The sequence below is a fragment of the Larimichthys crocea genome, chromosome XIII, assembly GCF_000972845.2.
Source record: "Larimichthys crocea isolate SSNF chromosome XIII, L_crocea_2.0, whole genome shotgun sequence".
In the NCBI taxonomy this organism is placed as follows: domain Eukaryota; kingdom Metazoa; phylum Chordata; class Actinopteri; family Sciaenidae; genus Larimichthys; species Larimichthys crocea.
This window is the reverse complement of record NC_040023.1, coordinates 47,067,510-47,085,062: the sequence shown is the minus strand read 5'-3', so window position 1 is coordinate 47,085,062 and position 17,553 is coordinate 47,067,510. Positions and strand designations below refer to the sequence as shown.

At 42.0% G+C, this 17,553-nt stretch overlaps 1 long non-coding RNA gene across 1 annotated transcript in view; it reads left to right on the top strand.

Moving 5' to 3' along the window:
• LOC113747474 (uncharacterized) overlaps positions 1 to 17,553 on the top strand; it is a 50,705-nt gene that overhangs the window by 2,196 nt on the left and 30,956 nt on the right. The window contains exon 2 of the long non-coding RNA XR_003463652.1: positions 9,869 to 9,950. This is a non-coding gene — a long non-coding RNA (uncharacterized LOC113747474). The remainder of the gene's footprint in view (positions 1 to 9,868; positions 9,951 to 17,553) is intronic.

Below are 17,553 nucleotides of genomic sequence, written 5' to 3'. Positions count from 1 at the left end.
CGCGATGGCGTGCTGTAACCCCGTTCTGTCACACGCCTCCTTCACTGGGGTTTATTTTAGCAGGGCGGTAAGTGGCCCCATAATGTCACTGTAATACTGGGTCAGGCTTTTCCGACTGGAGGGATGGGAGTGGGAGGGAAAGAGAGAACAAGGGATGAGAATGTGTGAGATGGGAGGAGGAGGAAAACGTCCCTCGTTCATCTTCCGAAAGTGAGTGTTAAAATAACACCTGGCCTGACTGGATTCACTGTGGGTGTGCTGGAAGGATCTGCACAGCGGGCTAACAGGAACTGTCAGTGGAGATGCACATACACACATGCACACACACTCACAGAGAAAGAAGGTAATGCTAGATCTTAAAAGTGAGAATTTGTATTGCCAACACACATGTGAGGGACCCGAACCCGTCAATATCCCAGGAGTTCAAAACCCTTTGGTGAGAATGCAAATGGTTGAAAATGTACCATTTCACAGGGATGTGTATATGTGTGTGTGTGCGTGCATACATTTTTGTGCGTGTGTGTGTGTGTGTGTGTGTGTGTGTCTGAGGTAGCGCTCACAGGTGAAGTAGACGATAGAGTTTAGAGGGAAAGAGGGAGAGACATCTTGCATATTCAACGCTCTGTCGCCTGGCTGTCATCAGCCAACTGAGCGTTGAGGAGATAGGGAACTAGTCAAATTACCGTCCATGCTCGATTCTGTCTCCAGCACTGACAAGACTGTCAGAGATGGGATTTAATCTCTTAATAACGAACAGGGCCGGGGATGTGTTTTTTTTCTTTCTCCTTCTTCTTCTCATCTCTCTCTCCTCCTCTCACTCTTTTTCCTTTGACCGTCTTCTGATCGCATCTGGCCATGTCGACAAATCACACACAGCTCCAAAAGAGAAATATCCATGTCTGAATATCTTATATTCCCCCCTCTCTTCCTCTGTATCTCTCCATCCCTCCATCTCTCCGTCTCTAATACAAGCTGTCGTGCTAGATCATGATTGATCAGGGCCTTAGTGGCCAACGCCAGCTCTCCCTCTCCCGCTGTGGAAATGAATGGGGATCAGATGCGCTCCAGCTATGAAGCTGGATGCTGAGTTATTGGTAACATGAGAGAGAGATGAAAATGAGGAGGAGGGAGATGAAACGAGATGAACATCTACTCTGGGATGTGTCTGCTCTTCGAAGTTTTGTGATTTCCGGGTGGAATTACGAAACACTTGAATTCATATTACCCTTACCCTTAAACACCTACCTTTGCACATGATGCTTGAGAGACGGTACTTTGCTGGATGCCTTTATACATATAAAATGCTAATGTTTATTTTAACATCTTGTTTTTAATATAATGGACTAGTGCTATCCAGTGGATCACTATTATTTGCTGACAGCATGAGCTGGGCTTTGCAATTACTTACTGATATGAATGTTCAGGCCTCACTTTGCATCAAATGAAGTGCTTGCTTCGATGCAGGATCTGAAATCAAAAAGGGTTTTTGATGGCGCGATTGAGAGGGCTGTGTCCGTCAATCTTTTTGAAACAGACAATCTGACAATCACGCGATGGTTGATCAGGTGTGTGGAGGAAGGGTTTGAATGTTCAAGCTGTCGCTTTTCATTCTTCACACAGCTACTTCACTTTTTGCATGGACGAATGATTGCAAAATCACGAGTCTCTTTGAGGAGAGACTCTGAAAATCAGTGTCATTTATCCCATTTGTACATTTTCATCTCATCTGTGTTGCAGTTAGGAACAGAAATGGACTTCAGACTTGTTCAGTTGATATAGACATGTCGAATGATCTAGTTTATTCAAAATATATTGGACCCTTTCAGACAATTTGAGGAAATGAATTGATGAAAAACATTAGAATATTGATCGATATGAAAATGGGAACAATGGAACAAAGAACAGCAGCTGTTATTTGCAAGTGGTGTAATTTTTTCATCTGAAAAGCTAAGTAAACTCCACTCTAATCAGTGGCTCACTATTATTAGCTATAAACAGATGTCTGCATATGAATGCAGAATCTGTAAACAAGGGACCAGAAGTGTTCCGGTTTGTGTTAGCAGTTCAAGTAGTATTGAGCAGTCATGTTTGAGCAGGATTTGGTTGCAACGGTCTGCATGGAGAGCAAAAGAGGCTGAATGCTTTGACGGAAATGCAATCTCAGAATCGTCTATCATCTGATGATTTTTAATTAGCTTTCTTTTAAAAGTTATCTGCATATGAATATGTGTTTTATAGAGATAAACAGAAATATGCGGATACACAGGAAGTCCAGAAACATCGGCCATTGCTACCAGAGGCTAAATTGTCGCCTGATATATTTCATACGGGAAAAAGGTTATAAATAATCTGGCAGATTAAACCGCTTTTATTTGGCAAAACTAAAAGTGACCACGCCTTCACTGTAGCTAATAATCTTGTCGTAGTTCCACAGGGAAACTGCAACTTCATACAACTACGGCAAATACAGTAGATCAAAGTTGAACCAGGATGTCAATCTGTGATGTTTATACATACGGCTTTGATTATTATTTTTTTATTTTACTCCTTCCCTTTGTTTTCTAACTTACTAGCTTTTACCTCAGTCAATACAGCGATATCATAACCAATAGATCAGAGCAGTGAATATTTGATGCGGATGATAATAATTGATGACTCCTTATTATCCATACGAGGTAGGAGTTTGTTATATAATAACAGTTTTACCACCAGCTGTTTGATAATAAAAATGTTTATGTTATATACTCCAATTCGCAAACAATTTTGTACGTTTGCAGCACCTCACGCTCCTACCTGCTGGCATGTGATTGGTCCCAGGGTCCCACAGATGAAACGAGAATGGTCCACACCTCTTACCCTCAGGCCCCCCTCCATTCTCGCATGGCAGTCACATGGCGACACACTGGTGATTAATGCCCCAGGAAATGAAAGTGTTGCCAGGGACAATGTGGGAACATTGTAACTTCCTGTGTTCCAAAGGGCTGGAATGCTTTGGTGTCCAACATCGAGCCTTTAGCTAATTAGCTAAATCAGCTCGCTGGGGCTTAATTAGAAGCAGCTCGCAGACACACCCGTGTCCAGGGGCTCTTTAATTACCCTCAGGTTCGTTAGGAGAGAAGGGCCTCGAGCTCTAATTAACTGGCTCTGTGCACTTAAAGGGGTGTGTGTGACTGTGTGTGTGTGTGTGTGTGTGTGTGTGTGTGTGTGTGTGGATTTGTTATGTGTGTACGAAAGCATGTTTGTCGCCCATATGAAAACTAGAATTTAAAGGCCCACAGGGTATGTTAATACATTGTTAAACTGTGCTGCAAACAGATCACAACTTTTCATTTAGACGCAGGAGAGCAGAGGGAGGAAATGTGGATAAGAGAGAGAGAGAGCGAGAGAGTAGTGAAAGACAGGGTAGATAACCGGATAAGAGATTGTGAGAGAGATTTCTGCAGCTAGTGAGCGACAGCTTTGTAGAGGACTAGAAAGGAAATAGAATGGCAGAGTGAAGGAGTGTAACAGAGTGTGTGAGAGGAAGTGATGAAGATGGAAGGAGAGAGATGGTGCCAGTCTTGTGTAAAGGAGGAGTGTGTTATCTGTGCTTTCATGGTGGTTGTCAGCTGGAGAGGCCAAATGCCTTCATGTTGTCTCACCATGGACAAACAGCAGTAATTAGAGAGACAGGGAGATGGAGTGAAGACACACACACATTAGAGTGCACAACATTATACACACAGAGAGCTGCATCTGTTTCTGATTGTATTCACTCGATACTCTCATCGTCTCCTTGAGAATAGACATTATGCATAACAGACATTACTCATTATTGTAGGAAAGACACAAGTGTTAACATTTACAATGTCTCTGTCTCTGTTGTGCCATTTTTTTCGCAAGCATACATAATGCAAGGAGCCTGAATCTGAAGCAGCTAAACACAATTCAGCCATAATTCATTAAAGAAAAAAAAATATATATAATAATTTCAGGAGAATAAAAAAACTCTCTCAAAAACTAGCTTACAAAATAAACCTAAAACACTGTAACAAGACACATTTAGCACCAGAAATTTATCTGTGTTTATACAGTCATCAGTGAACTATTATAGATACATATTTTAAATGGTTTACATTGATTCTGTGTGAAAGTAGAATGTGCATTTTTTTAAAATAAATGGTTCTAACAATGTGAGTGGTTCTGAGCCTCGATTCTCCTGCTTGATAAACTATCAATAGCAAGGCTGTCCTACATTTTTGCACATAGCACGTTGGCCTAATCAAAGCTGATTTAAATCAGTATATTCCAGGATAATGGCCACTGACACCAACATGTGTGCATCACTCTGACTCGGTTCAGAGAGATCTCAGAGCTTGTCATCTATCCCCGAATCAAAACTCAAAATGTAATTTATCCAAAGCTATCCTCATTCTATCTTCCATCATATGACATGGTGTAACAAAACATCTTTGGTCATTAATTAAAATTCTAAATGTTGACCACAGATGAAATAGAATATCCACTTTCCATAAGTGAAAATCAGTGTTTTTTTAAACTTCGTGCTTCCCCTACTGTGACATGACGAAATGTCTTCTGTGAAAGAGGCCTATGATCTGCAGTTGTTTAGAATACGACTTGCAAGCCTAACTACGCCATGCAGAAGGTTGCTTCAACCAATCAAAAAGATTGCAGCAGCTGCCCTCCTCCGCTAGATCTTTCACAGCAGACGTGTTGGCATATAATAGCAGCAAAGGCGCAGGTGTAATTAATAACACGGACTGTATTCCATTTAGGTGAGCTTGTTCCAGGATGCTGGCTCACTGGGACACTTAATGGAACAGAGTCACCATTAATGAAATTGGTATCACCTGTGATTTTCCTGCTCTGACAAGTCAAAATGGCTGCTGTGAAAAAGGTCTCTTACAGGAAGCAATGTGGGAAAGAAGAGGAGAGAGGGAGGCAGATGCTTTGGATGGCATTCGCACTTAGCCTGCTAAATCTGGAAACATAGCTTACATGTAAAATGATTTGTATCCAAACAATTTTTCTGCCCACAATAAAAAAAATGCATCAAAGCATCGAGCAAAGATGCAGGTAAACTGTGAACGAAGTTGGGCCGAGACAGCCTGGTTACTGTGGTAAGTCTCAGTGCTTTTCAACAATCAATCACTATATTATCTATACTTTATGGAATCAGCTGCATCTGATCGGAAAGACATAATTTTTATCTTAAGAATTTCCTTTTGCTAATCCACACTATAATGTGAGTCTGGCATTTTTAAGCTCCATTCTCAGCACTGCTGCAAAGTAACTAAGTAGTTAGTTACTTTACTGTTACAAAGTACAATTCTGAGGTTCTTGTACTTTAGTGATTCAATTCTATGCTGCTTTATACTACCCCACTATATTTTGTAGGCAAATATTTTCCACTTCATTTATCAGATTGATAATACAAAATATAATCAACTAATGAATTGTGATGTATTATTATATATTCATATAATAAGTAACAATTAGCCTCCACCTTTACCAGCTGCAACACTAAAGTAGCGCTTACACATCACACAGTCATGCACCCACACTTGTAATATACATCGACCGGCTAATTCATTAGGTACACTGGAGTACGCACTTGTATTATATGCTTTATATTGCGTTATATTAAAAGGTGTTTCTAATATTTTGCCCACCCTGTTTGACATGAGAGGGCCATAATATTAGATACACTGCTCAATATAATGCAGTCCAACTGAACACTACTACAAACAACAACCTCAATAGTAAACATAATCATTAAATGAATACCTCTCTGACTGTGTCAGTGAAGAATGATTGTGAAAAGTAGAATTTATGGCAGAGTCGTTGAATTGGAGTGTACAAGTGGACCTAATGAATACACTGTGACATTGCTAAAAGATATGATCTTCCTCCGCCACTGATTCTCAGGTATAAAAAATGCAGATTTAGTTTGGAGGGTGGACACAAAGCACAGAGAGAGAGAGAGAGAGAGAGAAAGAGAGAGAGAAAAACAATTTCACATTTAGCTGGCTTTGTGTGGAAATGGTCTTAGTCATTAACAGAAAAGCCTTTTTATTCACTGTTTACCCAACTTAATGTGCCTAAGCTGTAAAATCACATTATATGAATATTACTTCTATGCATATAGTTTTAATAACCCCATTGTGGACCTAATAATACTTGCACCTCCAGCTGTGACCAACTTTTGGTGTAAAAATGAAATATTTAAAATATTTACAGTGCGTGAGCACTGCTGATTACTCTCTTTTGTATTGAGACAGGGTAAGGAAACTTTGCCCAAACTTTTGATGGATGTGATGTAACAACAGTAATAGTAGTAGTTTTGTAGGATCCTCAGCTACAATTTCGTGATGATACCCAGTGATGGAATAGACACATTGTTCACTGTTAATCTATAATTACAACATAGATAAATGTATTACTGATATTGTCTCCCATTTTTGATACTCACAAGATAGATTTTTAGTTAAGTATTGCTTTTAACAACAATGTTTTCTCCTGGGTGAGAACTTAATCAAACTTACTGTCCTATCGTTGCCACAGCATTATGTGTGAAATATCCTTTTGTGCTCTTCAAAAAGTGCTGTGCCATACTGTGTCAGGCCTGGGCGAGACGAGCTTCGTATGGATTCATTGATTGACAAGATGACTAGAAGCTGCCAGGCTTGAAGCATTGAGTTGGCTCAGTCGATTTGTCCTTGGCTGACAGAGAGGACTGTGATGACACACAGAAAGAGCACGCTATCAAAACACAGAGTCAGTGTAATAGAGTAACACAAAGAGAGTGATGGGAGCGGTGAGGAGAGGTCAGAGGTGTGATAATGATGATGACGATACAGCAATGATTTTGATGTCAGTGATGATGATGATGATAATGACAGTTGCTTTGTTAATCTTATTATGTGAATTCATTGTTCCTGCTTCCAGTTACATTCCAATGATAGTGGGCCAATGATACCCGCACGGTGAGGTATACAGATTTTATATATGGTGAAAAGAGAGTTTTGGTATCAGATCAGTTCAGGTATTGGGAGAGAAAAAAGTTGGATTCATTTCATCAACCCTTGACGAATTGAATTGCAATGAAGGTGATTTGTGATTATGACGATATGTAGGTAATTATGTTAACGATGATGACTGAATAAGTAGGAACATTCATGATGTTCGTGATGATTTTGATAACAGTAATCGTGGTAGTGATGATGGTGAAGTCAATGCCATTGATTTGGACTTTCAGTGGTGATAGTTATGATGTGATGTGGCGGTAATGTTCAGAAATAATGTGATGAAGATGTTGGTTATGTTACTCTCAATGACAGTTGTGATGATAATACTGAAATCACATTAATGATGAAGGTGATGATTATATGAACAGCGACGATCATGATATTGAAAATAATGAAAACAGTAGTAGGGGATGTTGATGATGATGCTCATGAAGATGATTATAACTGTGACGACGAACAGTGAAGTTAATGGCAAGGCTTTGCATGTAAATGTCTTGATTATTGTAATGTCGATGTTTAGGTTATAAAGATGTTAAAGTTTTGACAGTTGTTTGGATGATGGTGACGGTAAATGATGAGGTTGCCGACAATGTTGTTGCTGACTTGTGATGATGATATGTGGGTAATATATGTGATATGATCATGTAGGAGGTTGATGGTGATGATGTTTATGAATGTAATAATGATTTAACATAAAGATAACAATGCTGATGTGGATTTACTGCTACGAGAATCTACATACTCTTTGCAAGTAATAATTATATATCTGATTGTAATGCTATAAATTATACGCCTTGGAATGCAAGTGCTCTCACACACACACACACACACACACACACACACACACACACACACACACTGTCGCAGCCTGACAGTCCTCCCTCTCCTTCCAACTGTAGAGAACGCACCTTCAGCCATTCATCAGTGTCACCCTGTCGCCGTCGGTTACGGCCCGGGGCCCGTCGCGTCTTCATTACGGTCCGAATAAATCTGAAATAAAACCACAGATGATTTATTAGCTTCCGATGGCGTCGCGCTGGTTAGCATGGTCTGCCGCCACTCGGGCCTAGAGAGACAGTCCTCAGACATGAGCAGCAGAAATCCGATGTGACAGGGAGACGTTTGTGTGATGATATCAGTCTGTGATCACAAGTTCTGCCTGATGAGAGGAGGAGGGCATGTGGCAAACTGTCTCATACCAACAGCGTTTATTTGCTGCTTTTTTAGAGAAATGAATATCTATACTATGAATATGCTATGCTTCTGTATAATGTTATGTAAAATTCATTGACGTCTTTTTAGAATTTTGCTTGGGAATAACTGGTTCATTTCCTATTGATGCTCGAATTTATGCACTAATTTAACATTTAAACAGAGAAACCTATAAAAAGGGATAATACAGCATGACATGACAAAGGATCATGAAGTAATGCTTCACATAACTGTAGCCATAAATCTGCATATAAATGAAAAAAACAAACCTCAAATGGGAGACAGATTTAAAGGACCCTGAGAACAATCAGACAACATTGTGTAGGCTTGTTTTCACAACTGCTAAGTAGCATCAAAAACACCCAGATTTCAATCCATGCTCGTTTTCTTCATGTTACGTCAGCAAAGGCCTAGCATACTGACAGAGTGACAGAGCATGCAAACGATCACCCAGACACTACATTTTAGGATTGGAGTACAAGACTGTTGTGCTCATACACTTAATTTTTTGCATCAGATGGATCATTACAGATTGGATGCTGGGATCCAAACTTTTTTTCCCCCAATGTTTGAATAGTGGTTCAGATACAGAATAAAAAGTAGCAGTACTGTCTGAGCTAAGTGTGTTTGACAAGTAAAAGCTAATTTCACACGCACAAATCTTGCGCATCACTTTATCTTTTTAACAGTCTCCATGATGCTCCACTTTATTATTTAAATGCGAGGCGGAAGAGAAGCTGCTCCTAATTGCCACAGTTTGCAGCGCTCTCAGATGGATGTTACATCTTTGTCTGTCCTTTATTGTTGCTTCGGTCCAGCTAAGAGACAAGAGGTTAGGTATTTAGACTGATATTTTTGTTGTGCCCAGTGGAGCCTCTAACCCTGGATCAGTCCCAGACTGGTCATTTCAGCTGAGGCCAGTCCAGATGACAGAGCTCCAGCTGACTCCAGGCCAGTTCAGCAGGGAGAGGCACAGCTGAGACCTGCAGGTGTCACATTGTCCTGGTTGTCACTAACCCAATTACACCTGGATCGCCGGGGACACGCTCGATCCAGAGTGCAACATGAGTGCACGGAGCATAACCGCACACATGCATAATGAAAGAGGGAATACATACGCATGCAGATTTGTAAAAAGCATTCATGTGCAGGGTGGGTGAAAGATGAGGTAAGCCTACAACCCCCCCCCATCATCCAGGAAATTAATTTCTTACTTGTCGTTAATTAATTATGTATTAGAAAAGGCAAATCGAGTAGATGATGGCAAGAGAAATGAGACATTAAAGGAAAAGTGGATTTTCAACGCCCTTCCACCCTCCTTTGTATATCTCACATCCTTCCTTTTCTTCATTCTCTCCTATTGCTCTTTTACCTTCAGCTTCAACCAATCCTTCTGGCAGTCACTCTCTTACACTCTCTGGTCTAATGGTGTGTGTGTGTGTCTCTCAAACTTGAACGTGAACACGTAAACATGTGTGTGCATGAACATCCAGCTACACATTCATACCATGGATAGTATATTTGTGAGCGTAAGGTTGTGGTAAAACTCTTACACTCTGAATGTGTGTGTGTGTGTGTGCGTGTGTGTGTGCTCTAATGGTGTTTAATGCCCAGACTAATGGTTTCAGCAGGGAATCCTTGTGCGGAGCTTGAGTCCAGGCCTGGGCTGATCGCTGGCAGGGCCATCCCTCATCCTGATACCGCATGGAGGTGAGAGCCAGGGGAACGCGCACACACACATTCATGCACACACACACACTTTCTCACACACCCACACACATACACATACACACACACACACAGACACACAAACTGTCTCTGCTTCTCACTAGCTTGCTTGCTCACACTCACAGATTCTCTTCCTTTGTTTTGCATCGACTCTTATCCTGCATCTCTTGCTTCCTCGTGCTCTTTTTCCTGATCTTCCTCATACTATCAAATCTTTAAAATCTGCCCTCTGTTTAAAGATGACAGATTTTTATAAATGTTTTCTGTTTGTCTACAGAGCAAACAGTAAATTGATCCTACTAACAAATACTGTCTGTGCAGCTAAAGCCTGATATAGCTTATTCCTCTGTGCCTTAGAGTGAAAATCTCATCAGTGAATGACTCAGTCGCACCCGGTGACATGTTCCTTCATTGTGATGCACATGGGCACTGCAGTTTATTTTGAGCCAATCCCGCATACACCACCATAAATAACAAGCTAGTGCATCAAATATTTATCCGCGGCTCAAAATAGTCTCGTCATACACTAATAACTCCTGTTTGAGTAATGTTAAAACTACAGCGCCCAGCTGTACTATTAAATTATTTCGTTTTTGTTGACAATACATTCATGACCTGTATTTAAAGATTCGCATTTTCAAGTTAACAATGGCCATGGGGCTGAAAGCCTCAGATTGGCTTGCAAAATCAGAAATTATAATATGAGATTAACTGATAATGTTGGTCTTTGCATGGCATCATTTAAAAAAAATACAATTAGACTTAGCTGAAGCTGTTACTGCACACCAAATGGTTAAAAAAAAAAAATCATAAATGCAATTCCAGATATTTTAGTTGATGGTACCATATATGAGGCACAAAAAGGGCAGTTACTTGGCCTCAAGGTTGCTTGCTTGTAGGATTAAGGGCTGCTCTGTGCCTCGGGGACCTGAATCACATGACCTTAACTGGCAGGTGGAGAGTGCTAAAGATCCTTTTAGATGCTGAAACTGAAAATATAGAGGAGGCTTTTGGCTCAGTAGCAAAGAGTGTGTGTGTGTTTGTGCAACTTTTGGGCAAGATGAATATACTGTATGTGTGATCGCTTTTGTGTGCATGAGGGAGTTAAGATGCATTTGGAGGGGAGAAGAATCAGATCAGGGAATAGGTTGGTATATATAAAAGAGGGAATGGAAGGGTCAGCTTGTGGGAAAAGGGGAAAAAACGGCGAGGCTAAAGGTGATAAGATCAAAACAGTAAGGCTTTGGTTAATACGGAGCTGTGGGCTGCACAGGACGGCTTCAAAAGGAAAGGTTAGGGGAGAGGTGCAAGATGAGGGAGTGCAGCGATGGAGAGTGCAAAGTGGTATAAGATATACGGGGATGCTGGAGGTAGGGGAGAGCGAGAACAGAGTGGGAGAGTTGGGTTAAGATAAAACAGGAGGCATTAAGGAGTACAAGGGAGGCAAGGCTGGTGAGGAAGGAGGGGAAAAGGTAAGGTGTGTGTTGCTGGAATTGAGAGAAGGGCAGAAGGCAATGGAGTGCCGGGGAGGAAGTGAGGGGAAGGCAGGGGGTATCTGGGTGTGTGCGTGTGTACAGTGGGTGTAGGAGGTATGGGTGTACGCTGGAGCAGGGCAGTGGGGCTAGGGGGGTGTGTCAGTACAGATGCTCTGTGACCGGGTGTCACAACTCGGGCCAGGAAGCTGAATCCAACTATTAATCACCGGGCCCCTCCGCTTGTAATCAAACGGGCTCTGGCCATGATGTATGAGCCATGTCACAATTACTGACTCACACTTGCACGCTCGTGCGCACACACACTGCACTCAGAGTTGATCATGTGCACACATGCATTCACACATGTATGAGGATGAACACACACACACACACACACACACATGGCAGACTGAACAACCTCTGGCTGCTCACTAGGATTATGGCTGTCTTCCAAAAGGCCACTGGGGCAGACTTCAAAGACACAAACATAAACATCCTACAAAGCCAACACATTATAATCTTAGTCAGCAACACGGGGGTAGCAGAGGAGAGAATGTCAGCAAGGGGAAAGACAGGAAGAGAAAAAAGAGAGGGAAAGAAATAGAAAGTGAGTGAGTGGGAGTTCAGGTTTAATGAGGAAGACAGATATACTGAATAATGGGAGTAGAAGAAAGACCGATGAAAAGATTGTAGAAGTAAGGAAGACTGAAAGTAGGAGTGAGGACGAGAGAGGCTGTAAATGAACGAATGAGAGAAGAGATAATGAGAGAGAGAGAGAGAGAGAGAGAGAAAGGAGGAAGTGAGGGCTGAGGAGGGGATGAAGAGGTGAATCCGTAGGGATGGGGGTAAAGTTCTTGGTCAGCGGTTTCCACGGCAATGGTGGACAGGCCAGCTGACAGGATGAATAATTTAGGACGAGGTGTGGACATCGATTCCACAATGCACTTCTGCCTGACCACATTGTCCCAAGCACATATTCTCAGACACACACATTCATGCACTACACGCAAATCATCTTCAGCATTTGCTCAAATCAGAGCCAACCTCCATCAAGCCCACATCCACGTCATCCATGTCTACCAGTCCGAATATTTAGATTTATTTTAAAAGGTTACCTCGATTTACATTTTCCTTTAGATTTGAGAAATGTTTTAATAATTCAAAATAAAGGAGAGTAAATACATGAGTAGAATAAAAAAGAAACAAGATGTTTAGGACTTAATATAGACATAACTGCCTCCGCACACGTCTATTTTTTGGCCAAATGCTGGCAGACACTGATGGTTGCTGGCTTTCAGTAGCCTCCTCTGCGTAAAGTCCTTCCTGTTTGGTTCACTGACTTCCTGTCTACTGCAACCTGATACTTCCTGGTTGAGTCAGATGTCTTTGACCCCATCGGCCTACCATCCAAACCAAACACAGCCACTTCCCCCTCATTTCTCCTGTAGGAAAGGAGAAATTAACATAGAGAGGGAGCAAAATTTGGATACCTCGTTTACTCTGGAAAATTTCTCACTGAGCAAATCTGCACAATCAAATGGCTAATATTAATATTTTATTAGTTTATTACATTGCCGAGCTTGATATTAAACATCGGATATGATGAACATCCATTTAAGTTGCAGTCTTACATTTTTTTAGGAACATTCCCTCAGCCTCTGGCACAACACAAGACCATTTTTAACCCCGTAGAACAATGTTTCTCCCAAATCTCTCCGGCTTTGCAGGCACCTCTCCTCTTCATTCATCACACAGCCTGAACGAGTGACCGGGGAATGACCTCGCTTGCACACAGACACACACTCACGCACACACATATGTTGTAAACACACACATACACACACACACACACAAGCTCACTCACGCACACAAATCCACAAACACGCTATCAACTCACACAAAAGCACGATTCATTTATCACAAACGATGGATACCTCGGAACACATGCTCAAACTCGCGTGTGCCTACACACACACACACACACACACCTAAATGCATGCACACTCACACATAGCGGTTCCTATCACATCCGTTACAGATGGGTTCTCCTCCTCCTCAGTCCTAAATGAATATAAATATGTCTGTTTGACATCATTCATCTGCCAGAGAGGAGCACATTTACCACATCCAGCCAAAAGAGGCAGTGTTACTCTCTGCTGGGGAAGGATGCATATGGAAAAGGGAAACTGAGGAGAATGGGGAAAGCAGAATGGGAGCAGGGATGAAAAGACTTGTGGAGATAAGGATGATCCAAGGGCATCTAATAAGGTTGACGCGAGGCACTAAATTTGGCTAAATATGCTTTATGAAGTTTCTTTTTCACAGACTGCGTACGGACACGCAGAAAAACAAACAATACTCCCTCTCTTTTTTTAAATACATTTCATTCTGCTGCCGTCGCCCCCTAATCAAATCTGATCCTATCTCTCCCCTCCTGACAGAATGCATTCACAATAAAGCATTTGAAAGCCCATTAGCTCCACTTTTCCAGCGCCGTAAAGCCAACAGCAATCCGATATCATCAGTAACAGTCCACACGAAGATGACGGCTAGACGACAAGTGAGATGTGGACGGACTAAAGGAGCTGAGAGGAGGAAGAGATATCGGTGATGGGAACAAATTGAAACAAAATGGCGGGTGATATGCAGCTGGAAGATGCTTAGGGAGATGTCAAAGTGGCCGGTGGCGAGAATTTTACAAACGAAAGGCATATCATCATGCGGTGTCTTTGATGATGATCATCGGGAATTGAAAATGAAAGTATTACACCTGTTGAGAGCAGTTCAGTCACATGTAAAGATGTTTTAGGTCATGAAAAGAGCCATTCTGTTGTCAACCAAATCATCAAAAACGACCCGTGTCCTTAGTCGCCACGTCTTCATAATGTAGTGTTTGCGAAGCCCTGAGGGAGGCGACAGTGATTTCAAAGTGAGCCGGTTCCTGCTGCAATCTGTGCTCCATATGTCATTAAGCCCATTAGGGAAACACTAGGTTAACATTACAGAGACGCCGACATAAAGCCGGCGTCTCACTTTGTCCTCCTTCCTCTCCCTTCCTCTCTTTTTCTGGCTCCCTGTATTAACAAGCCATTGTCTTTTTTTCACCACTACGCTTTCTGAACTGCATCCTCCATTTCCTCGCCTTGAGTCATTTCTCTTTCACTCAGAGCTTTATATTCTTCTCCCTGTTTCACCTTCACTGGCCCTACAACCCACCACTGGGGGCAGTAGAAGAAAAGATGTCAGGTTTCGGGAGCGCATTTAGGCAGCACTGTCTGTCACAATGGAGTAATGACAGCACATGTAAATGTCCTTCCTCTTTCTGCCCTAGAACATTCGGTCTCATTCTGGTATCTACGTGTGTGATGTTTTGAACAGAAACATTGTACTTGTCTGTTATGACTGTGTCAAACTTAAGACGAAATTTCGACACATCTCATCTTTGCTTCTTTAAAAATGACCAATCGCGGTGTTCCCTCCAGGAAAGCAGGAAAACCAACACGCCATGTTCACCTAGAGGTCAGGTGGAGGTCAGCGTGGACTGTCATGCCTCCACTCAACTCCCCCACCTCACTTCCCTCCTCCTTCTTCCCCATTCCTGTGACAAAGAGAGCCAGTTTGGTTGCCAGGGAAACAGGCTTTTTCCATGGCGATGTTGGAACACGTGGGAAGGGCAGGGCGGCTTTGTTTTTGCCCCGTGATGAAGGATTCTCCCCATGCATGTTTAATCGCCAGACTTATGGTCCTAAACCCAACAGCCGAGCCCATCTACCAAAGCCTGATTATGTTCAATGGAGCTTCTGACACTGTCATTTTGCCAGTTTTATCACGCTGTGCAGCTCCCACCGCGGGCACCTTAGCTATTGTTGCACAGGGTTGCTGATGAGTACAGCTGAGACCGCAGATAGTCAGACCAAACAAGGAAGGCACACATGTGTCTCCTTAGCCGTAATCGAAACACACCAGGCCAAATAAACATGCTCGCTTTACATACACACTCTGAAACATACATAAGACCGCGCACACAATCCTTTTTGTCTTTCCTCGTATCTCAGCACCCACCCACCACTGTTTGGCTTAGCACAGTGGGGGGAAAAAAATGGCCGATCACCATGGAAACGGTGTGTGCCGTTCTGCTACAGCTGTGATGTATGTGGTGACACTTTTGACCCTCTGGTGAACTCTATAATGCAGGAGCTGTGCAGAGTCCGGATAGACCCTGGCTGCCCTGCCTATCCTGCCGCTATAGTGTATCGTATAGGTGTACTGTTAACTTTATATGAGCAGGGCACCATGACAACAGATTCTCTGGCAAAATCCCAAGCAGACAAGATCCGAGCCGCATACCTCTGTCATGGAAACAAAATAAAATCTCAACAAAGTCTTTATGAACACCAGTTTGTTGTAACAACAGGAATACCAGGTATTACAGGGATTATGTATTTTGTGATGAGCGCACATGCTATAATACTTTGTTGACTTGGAGAATGCGTCAAATTGTTAATAATCGGATAATCCTATTCACCTTTACCAGTCACTGTAAACGTTATTTTCTTGTGTCAAATATTCAGTGCAGCAGCACAAAAGCATCAAATGTTGCCGATGGATACAGAGAGATATCAGTCACATTCACTGTCCTCACCTGAAAGGTAACGGCCGTCTGCTTTGGATTCAAAGAGGATTCAAGGTTTGTTTGGCCCTAACATGTTTGTTTCCGACTCACCTCTCAGTTTTGTATGTCCTTTATTGTCACACAACACAGCACTTCTTCAGAACCTCTGTTGGCACGCCATTCTCACTGACATTTACAAATCATACACACTGTCTCAAACATAGAAAGGTTAAAATGCACACAGCCTGAGCCCGGATCTGCTGGTGAACACATAGTACCACAGATACTTTTCTCCAGTGATGCACTTACACACACTAGGGAACACACATATTGTTGTGTGATAGGACAGAAAAGTCATGCATACCCACCACCATCAACCACACACAAAAACACTGCCAACTGCAAAAACACAACACACAAACACGAGGCGATGCAAAAACAAAGCAACAATAATGCACACCAGCTCCTTTCAGTCGGCACTTGTCTGCTCCTGGTGCAGAAATGTAGCATTACTTCCATGTCCCGCCACTAGGAGTGCTGCAGCTTTGCACAAAACAAGCGCTCCCAAATCTGCCACAGCTGCTGCTGCCTCACACTGAGCCGCTGTGGAGCAGAAGAAGGGGAGCTGACACCCAGTAAATGCAGAAAAGCAGACACCTTCTAAATCATCCACTTTGGCTTTTTTTTTTTTTTATTAAGAAACAATTGGTTCCACATGGTTCCAGACGCACAGAGAACATATATAATGTGGGACGTACAGATAATGCAGACAAGTGGCTGTGCTAACACCAAAAATATGTTCACAAAAAAAGCGCTGCCTTTAAAGTAAATCACAGTGGCTTAGAAGACGACAATCAAAAAAAGAAAAGAAAGCATAATGCATCCTCAGTTAAAACAAAGAGAACTGCCTGAGCGTTATTCATTTTGTTTTAGGTTTTTTGTTACACAATGTTTCTTATGTAAACTGCATCATTCATTGCCAAGAAAATGTTTTCTTCTGCTCAAGCAAGTACAGAGAGAGGAATTTTCCACCTTTTCAACAAAAAAAAGTAAAACAAAACAAAAACAAAAGGGACATTCCATGTCCTGTAGCAGCTCCTCAGTCCTGTTTGTCCAGATCACAGTCTGGGAGGGTCATGACCCTCAAAGATACACGCAGACCTGACATACCACTGAGAAGTCAACCTGCAGGTCTGAAACAGAAAAACAGAAAGAGAGAGAGACAGAGAGAATTCAAGTGGTTAATACACCTATTCATGTTAGCTTGAACATTCATTCTCTGGGTTATGATAACACTGTTCTCACCATGTTAATTCGGGGAGCATATATATTAGTATTGCTATAAAGAAATCAGACAGTGGAAAAAAAGCCATCAGTTCCAGTAGTAGTTTTTACTTATCCAAATTGCGTGTGGGAATAGAAGGTGTCATATGTTTTATAGATTGTAAAGCCCTTTGAGGAAAATTAGTTACTTTCGCCTATTCACATAAAATTAACT